The following is a 7271-nucleotide window of genomic DNA, read 5'->3' as shown; positions in this document are numbered from 1 at the left end:
TTAGAACACGCTTACCCCCAATCGGGTGTGCGAGGGAAATGTTGATGCAGAGCTTCACGGTCCTCCCAGGTAGCGATTGACATTGGAAGGATTTGCGCCTGTAAAGAGATAGCATTCCCCGTGGAAGATACATGGCATTGAAGAATTTGCTCATGTACCTAATACTCTCTCCATCCCAAACTGTAAGTCATTCCAAAAATTTTGGAGAGTCAAAGCATTTCAAGTTTGACCAAAATTATAAAAAAGTTATAAAATTTTGTGGCATCAAATAGATATACTATGCAAATATAATTACTGAAGAACCTAATGATACTTAGTTGATATCATAAATGTTATTATCCTATCATATAGATTTGGTCAAACTTGAGATATTTTGACTCTTCAAGATTCTTGAAATGACTTAAAATTTGGAATGGAGGGAGTATCATCCACGCCAGTGGAAGCTCAGCGATCGACTAGTAACAAGAATGATATGCTTGAGTGGAGACACATGAAAAGACTAGATGAATTTATGAAGTTCTAGACCATTACAGTTTGTAAGCGGAGGTCTAAAGAACTTGTATAATAACTTCTAATTTGCATGAGGAGCAAGAGATGTTTGCACGTAAGGTTGAAGTTTGAGGTAGACCTAGTTGCCCACTCAAAAGGAACGATTAGTGCGATTCTTATATCAACCTAAAACTTCATGCAACGTTGTCTGAGGGCCAGTAGATTCTCTATGAAAGTCTCTAACTGAAATGGATTATATTTTCGTAGATTTTGTAGGATAAACTCTATGCATACAGTGATTCTGTGCATAAAGTGAATCAGGAGAAGTTACCTTTTCAGCTCTCAGCCCCTAGTTCATTGTAGAGAGTCATTTCATACAATTAATAAGAATCACTTTTCAGAAAAAAAAGACTATCTGGCAAAATTTCTCCTAGATTTAGCCTCTGGGAGCTCTGCCAAACTACCTAGTTGTTGATGGATTGAGTGTGCATAATGCTTCTCCTATAGCTAATCAGACAACACTAGAGAGGGACAAGCTGCGTCCGTTTCAATCCTAAAATTTTCAGAAAGCACCTCTCACTTTATAGTTACACACAAGTTGTATCTGACTCGATCCCAAAATTTTCATAAAGCACTTCACTTCACAGTTACATGCTTCACCAAGATTGAAATTGTCTTCATCATGCTGAAGGTTGGAGTTAGAACGGATTTATCAGGCATGACCTAATATATATTGGAATCGGATTATCTATCCATGATTGTTAGACGCGAATTGTCCTAGTAGCTCGTAGCCTCGTACGGGTACAAGTTATAAGTCACGTACGACTGTACGAGACATGAAGGGGTGTCCCAAAAATTCTAGTATGGTTGTAAGTTTGGCACCACCCACACACAGTTCAATGGTTGTTTAACCCCATAAAATGATGGGTGATACACCTTGGCCTCCATATCATAGAACGCCGCGTGCTTTTCATCCTCGGAGTAACTTGGGAAATAGATCCTGTTTCCATTACCGTCTCCTGGAGACACAACGCCAAATGACGCCCTATAATCCACAAATAGAGCTGCACCACCGATGTCCGTCACTTGAACCCATTCCATTGTCTTCGTCTGGTCAAGCTTGAACACCCGTGGGGGCTCATCCGCGTTGTGCATGAACACTGATATCAGGTCCTCTCCCAAGTGAACCAAATAGCAAAACTTGGCCCCATCATGGTCATCGTCAAAAACTTGTAGCTCGGTGTAGATCGGCTTTGGCTTTTCAAGCACTCTCCAGGTGCCGTCACTAGGGTTGAAGACACCAAGGTTACCCTTCCTCCCAAGGCAATAGAACTCCCCGCGGAAATACACGGGGTTATTATATACGCAATGGGGAATGGGTCCTCCTCGTGTTCGAAGTCATACTCGTCGCTCCACGAGTCCTCTCCATGCCGCCAAGTCTCCATACGAAGATACTTGCCATTGGTAGAACTGCAGACGCCAAAGACGACAATACTGTCTGGAGACGACGATGTTGGAGTTGACGAAAGAGTGACGCCTTTGAAGTGGTACCAGCTCCGCTCGAACATGGGCAGCTCCACGATGCCCTGCGTGAAGGGGTTTATGATGAAGATTTCATCCTTGTTGCGTCCAGTAGATGTGACGACCCAACTGTTGTTGGAGGACCGGAAAATGTGCCCGTAACTGCCGCTCTTGAGTGCTTCGACTTGCAGGGTGTGTTGCTTGCCGCGTAAAGGGTCGAACACCTTGCACGTCCCGTCTTGCTTGGAGACGTGCATGAGCCAGGGCCAAACCTGCGCTTGCCCAATTGGGCTGGAAACCATGCTCCATGGCTTGCAAACGGCTGGGAACCTTATGCGATCGACCAAAGCTAGGTTGGAAGTAAAGTTGAGCATGCAGCCCGCGGGCCAAAGGCACGGCCCAAAGCACGGTCATTTGGCCCGGCCCGAGCACGGCACGGCCCGATCCTAACTGGGCCCGGGCCGGCCCAAAGCACGTTGCGGGCCGTGCTTGGGCCGACCCCTCGGCCCGCTGCACGGCACGGCACGGCACGCTTTTAACAGCAGGCACGGTGTCGGCACGGTATAATGAAATTTGTGAAACTTGAAGTATCAGGTTCTATGACTTGTGAAACTTGTGACTTTGGGCAAGTAAAATATGATCTGAGAGTATATTGTGTTATGTGAATTGTGAAGTATTAATGTATGTGACTTGAATGTAATGTATTTATGCTTTGTTAAATTCTGTATTAAATTTGGTGTTTTTCATGGCCATGGGCCGGCCCGAAGCACTATTGGGCCTCGTGCCTTTCGGGCCGGCCCGGCACGAAAATCGGCCCACGGGCCGTGCCTGGGCCGTCAGGCAGGCACGATGGGCTGTGCAGGCACGGCCCGGTGGCACGCGGGCCATACGGGCCCGTGCCCTTTCGGGCCGTGCCTAGCACGGGCCCGTGCCGGGCCGTGCCGGGCCGGCCCGTTGCTCATCTCTAGTTGGAAGCAATCAAGTCCAGCAATTCTAGCGGGAGATCATGCCATGGAGGCCAAGAAACGCCTTTCTGCTCCTCCGGTTGGCTGTCCAAATCATTTGGCTGAGTAACCTGCTGTGAGAGGATGTTGAAGCAAGAAAATATGTTGATTATTTTATCTGCTAGGAGAAAAACAGAACTTGATTACGTAGTACTAGCTAATTGGCAAGAGCGAGGCTTCACGGATTTACAAACCTCATTCGACGTAACAGCACTCAGCAAAGCCTGTCCTCTAAACAGTGTATCTTGGATCCTGCAGTGACACATGGGCACCATGTTAGCAACAATGTGTAAATTTACTCATAAAAAAGGGTTGTTTGACTATTCTAGCTCCGACAATGAGTAGTTTTATATCTTTCGTAAGTCAAAATTTTTATTATCAGTAACTATAGATTTGCAATATAGGGTCCTCGTTCTAGATTCATATGAAGAATTAATACACGTATCATATAATATATCTTCTAAAGAAAGAAAAGTATAATATCATAGTGTAGAGTACTTCTTTCATTCTAAATTGTAAGCTATGTGTACATAACAGAGGAAGAACGACTTACAATTTAGATCGAAGGGAAATCGAAGTGGGCGCATAGTAATTGACTTATTATATACGGATTACATGGTGCATGATAAAATTTTGAGAGATGAAACTTATATATAAAGTAGCAAAAGCTAAAGGTGGATCAACTCACTCATCATCAGAAACAACCCAGTAGGCTCTAGAACAAGGAGTGGTAGGTTGAGGGAGAATCTGATGGAAGCTTTTCGTCATGTCATCCAAGCAGAACTTGTAAAGCCTCTCGCAGTCGCAGCTCGACCACACCAGATAGATGCAATTGCCTTGCAATTGGGCTGACGCCGCGGAGGTTGACAGGCCACAGTCGCTGGAAAGAAGGAAGACACGATCGCTGCCGATGCTCTCCACAGTCGTCCACACCAAACTCGAGAGGTCCAGGCGGTGCACGAGAATCCTTGTCAACGAGCCGTCGTGATGTCTCCCTAGGTATTCGACAATCACGCGGAAGATGTCCCTGTCTGACACGACGAGGTGCCTCACAGTCATCCCGTACATGCCCTCCACCTCGCCACCGGTGTCAAGAGACTGGCACCGTACGACCGCGCCGCCGCCAATGGAGTCCATCACTTCGAGGTTGCCGGAGTAAAGCTTTCCGGCGTGGCTGACACTGCTGCCGGGGGTCCAGACGAGGCGGTTGCCGTCCGCCATCAGATCGGTCCACTCCTCGTCGCCAGGGCGGCAGCAGAGCCGGAACCACTGTTCGCCTTCGGACTCGCGGTCACTGGTGAGCACCACGGTGAAGTTCGCCGGCGGCGATCCCAGCACCCCGCACGTCGCTCCCCTGTAGTCTGATGCCGGGCGCAGCCGCAGCGGTGGCAGAGAAATCTTGGATCGCCGCCTGCCGCTGCCGGTAAAGCTCAGGAGGAAGCACTCGCGGGTGTCCTCGTCTAGCATCAGCAGCCAGCTGCCGTCGTACACGGAGGCCCAGACAGATCTTGCTTTGCATCTCGGGGACGATCACCTCGTGCGAGCTCCGGTCAACCACGTCGACTATGGTTTGGGTCTGCTTGCGGCTTCCGTGCGCTTGGATCAGCGTTGGCCTCATCCCGAAGCCGGACGGCAGCAACGATTTGTCGCTGTTCTCCATGGGAAGCTGCTGATGGAATCGATAGGTTCTATTTGCTTTTGACCCGCTGCCTATATATACACACCGTACCGGTACGCGAAAGAGGCGGCCGGCAGTAGAATTCTTATTTGAATTTGCTGCAGAGAACCGAGCCGGTAATTAAAGAGCAGATTGTTTTCTACTACAACATGAATTCTATTGCCACTCTATTTTCTTTTCTTTTCTCTTCTTTTCTTCATGCAAAAATTCGACTTCCGCACGGGTCTCCTCGGATTGGGAACTTGCAAGCGTCTCACCGTGGTGTTTGGTTTGCGGGTTAAGTAGGATATCCTGGGTCCGCCCTAGATGATCTTCTGTTTGGTTGGGAAATCTAGTGGATTTGGGTTGGACCAAGGAGGAAATATGCCCTCAAATGTGGGTTCTCCCAGTTGCTTCGATTTGGGCGGACCAGACGTCGTGGGCTCTGTCTCCTTCTCCATCCCGTTCATCGCAGCGTCAACCTCGTCCCCAGCCCTGGCTCTCTAGATCTGGGCGGGCGAGCTCAGGATATGGGAGGTGGCGGCCATGGTGGCGAGCTCGAGCCCGGGGAGGCGGCGGGCATGGTGAGCTGGATCTGAGCGCCGTGTGGTTTACGTCGGGAGGTTTCGCAGTCGAGCTCGGGTAGCATGGGGCTGGCCGGCGTTGCGGCGCCACGGGACAACGCGAACACGAAGGGGTGGCCTGGTACGAGGCGCTGTTGGGGCGAGGCGGTGCCGGTGCTGGTGCGGGATGCGGTGCAGGTGCGGTGCGCCGGTGCGGGTCGCGGCTGGGTAGCATGGTGCGGTGCGGGTCGCCGAGAGGTGGAAGTCAGATTGTAGGCGGGGCGGGTTGTTAACATAGCCCGTCCGCTCGCCTCGCAAAATTTGGCTTCGTGACTGTTGCGGACTAGTTGTAATTTTTTTATGGCCTAGTGATTGCCAATCCGCCAAGCCCGTTGGACGAACGAGCAACCTCACAAGAACCCGCAAGAGCCCATAAGAGTGAAGAGTAAATATATACGTTATGTCTTTATTTAGTAATAATAACTTTTCTTACAGGATATATATCCTTGTTTCTATACATGTATTTATTGATGTTGTTATATTTGAGAACGTACAATATATAGATAGCCGGGATATGAAAATTAAAATGATCAGTGCAAGTTGTATCATCTGTGCTCGTCGATTAACTGGATATAAATGTTTAGCTTATAAATTCTAAATTCTTACAGTATTTATATAAAGAGAGACAATATTCACTTAGTCTCCACTATTGTATAGCGGGTCTCGTGGGTTTAGCAGCCTATGTTATATCCACGAAAAATTTATTCGCGAAATTTATAGCTTAGCAGCTAGCCGTAAGCCCGCAAACAAACTTTGCGGCAAGCGATGCGGGTTAACGGACGGTCGCGAATAAGCCCGCCTGCAACCTGTGCAAGCAAGGAATGAAGTCACCGACAACTGGATCCAACATAGATTGAAACTAACGGAATTAACAATATCATCCATACTTTAGGGCCTGTTTAAGCCCTTGTTTACTTCCACCCAAAATCTAAAATTTTTCGAGATTCTACATCACATCAAATCTTTAGACGTATACATGAAGTATTAAATATAGACAAAAATAAAAACTAATTGCACAGTTTGATCAAAATTTACGAGATGAATCTTTTGAGCCTAGTTAGGGCCTGTTTGGTTCCCCTTGCTAAATTTTAGCTAGCTAAAATTATTTTAGCTACTCTTGGGTGACTAATGGAACTACACTATTTTAGCTCCTTTTAGGCCTTGTTTAGATGTAAAAAGTTTTGGGATTTTAACATTGTAGCATTTTCGTTTTTATTTGACAAATATTGTCTAATTATGGAGTAACTAGGCTTAAAATATTCATCTCGTGATTTACAAGTAAACTGTGTAGTTAGTTATTCTTTTTATATATATTTAATACTTTATGTATGTGCCGTAAGATTCGATGTGACGGGGAATCTTGTAAAGTTTTGGGGTTTTTGGTGTACCTAAACAAGGCCTTAGTCAATGTGTTTGGAACTTTAGCTACTATAAAGTGACTAAAGTTTAGCTAGCTAAAATTTAGTAAGTTGAACCAAACAGGGCCTTAGTCCATGGTTGGACAATAATTATCATAAACAAACGAAAGTGTTACAGTGTTGCGAAATTTTTCCATTCAAGAACTAAACACGGCCTAAATCTCTTCAAAATTCTAAAAGTTTATAAGATTTCCTATCACATCAAATCTTTAATGCATGCATGAAACATTAAATATAGATAAAAAAATAACTAATTGCACAGTTTGTGTGTAAATCGCGAGATGAATCTTTTAAGCCTACTTAGTCCATGGACACTAATTACTAAATACAAACAAAATTACTACAGTATCCAAATCCTAGTAAATAGAAGAAAAAAAAGATAAGAGTACGTATGATCCCGTTAAGTAAAACTTTCTTTTTCCTTTTTTTAGCAAACTCAACCACGAACGTGTTTTATTTCATCTTTTCCTATGCTCTTTTTCCCCGTTCAACACACACCGCCCGTCCGCCCCCACAAATCTCAATCCCGTCATCATCTTCCCCGGTGGCAGTTGATGGT

The sequence above is a fragment of the Sorghum bicolor genome, chromosome 7, assembly GCF_000003195.3.
Source record: "Sorghum bicolor cultivar BTx623 chromosome 7, Sorghum_bicolor_NCBIv3, whole genome shotgun sequence".
Classification (NCBI taxonomy): Eukaryota; Viridiplantae; Streptophyta; class Magnoliopsida; order Poales; family Poaceae; genus Sorghum; species Sorghum bicolor.
Note: the sequence above shows the minus strand (reverse complement) of the source record.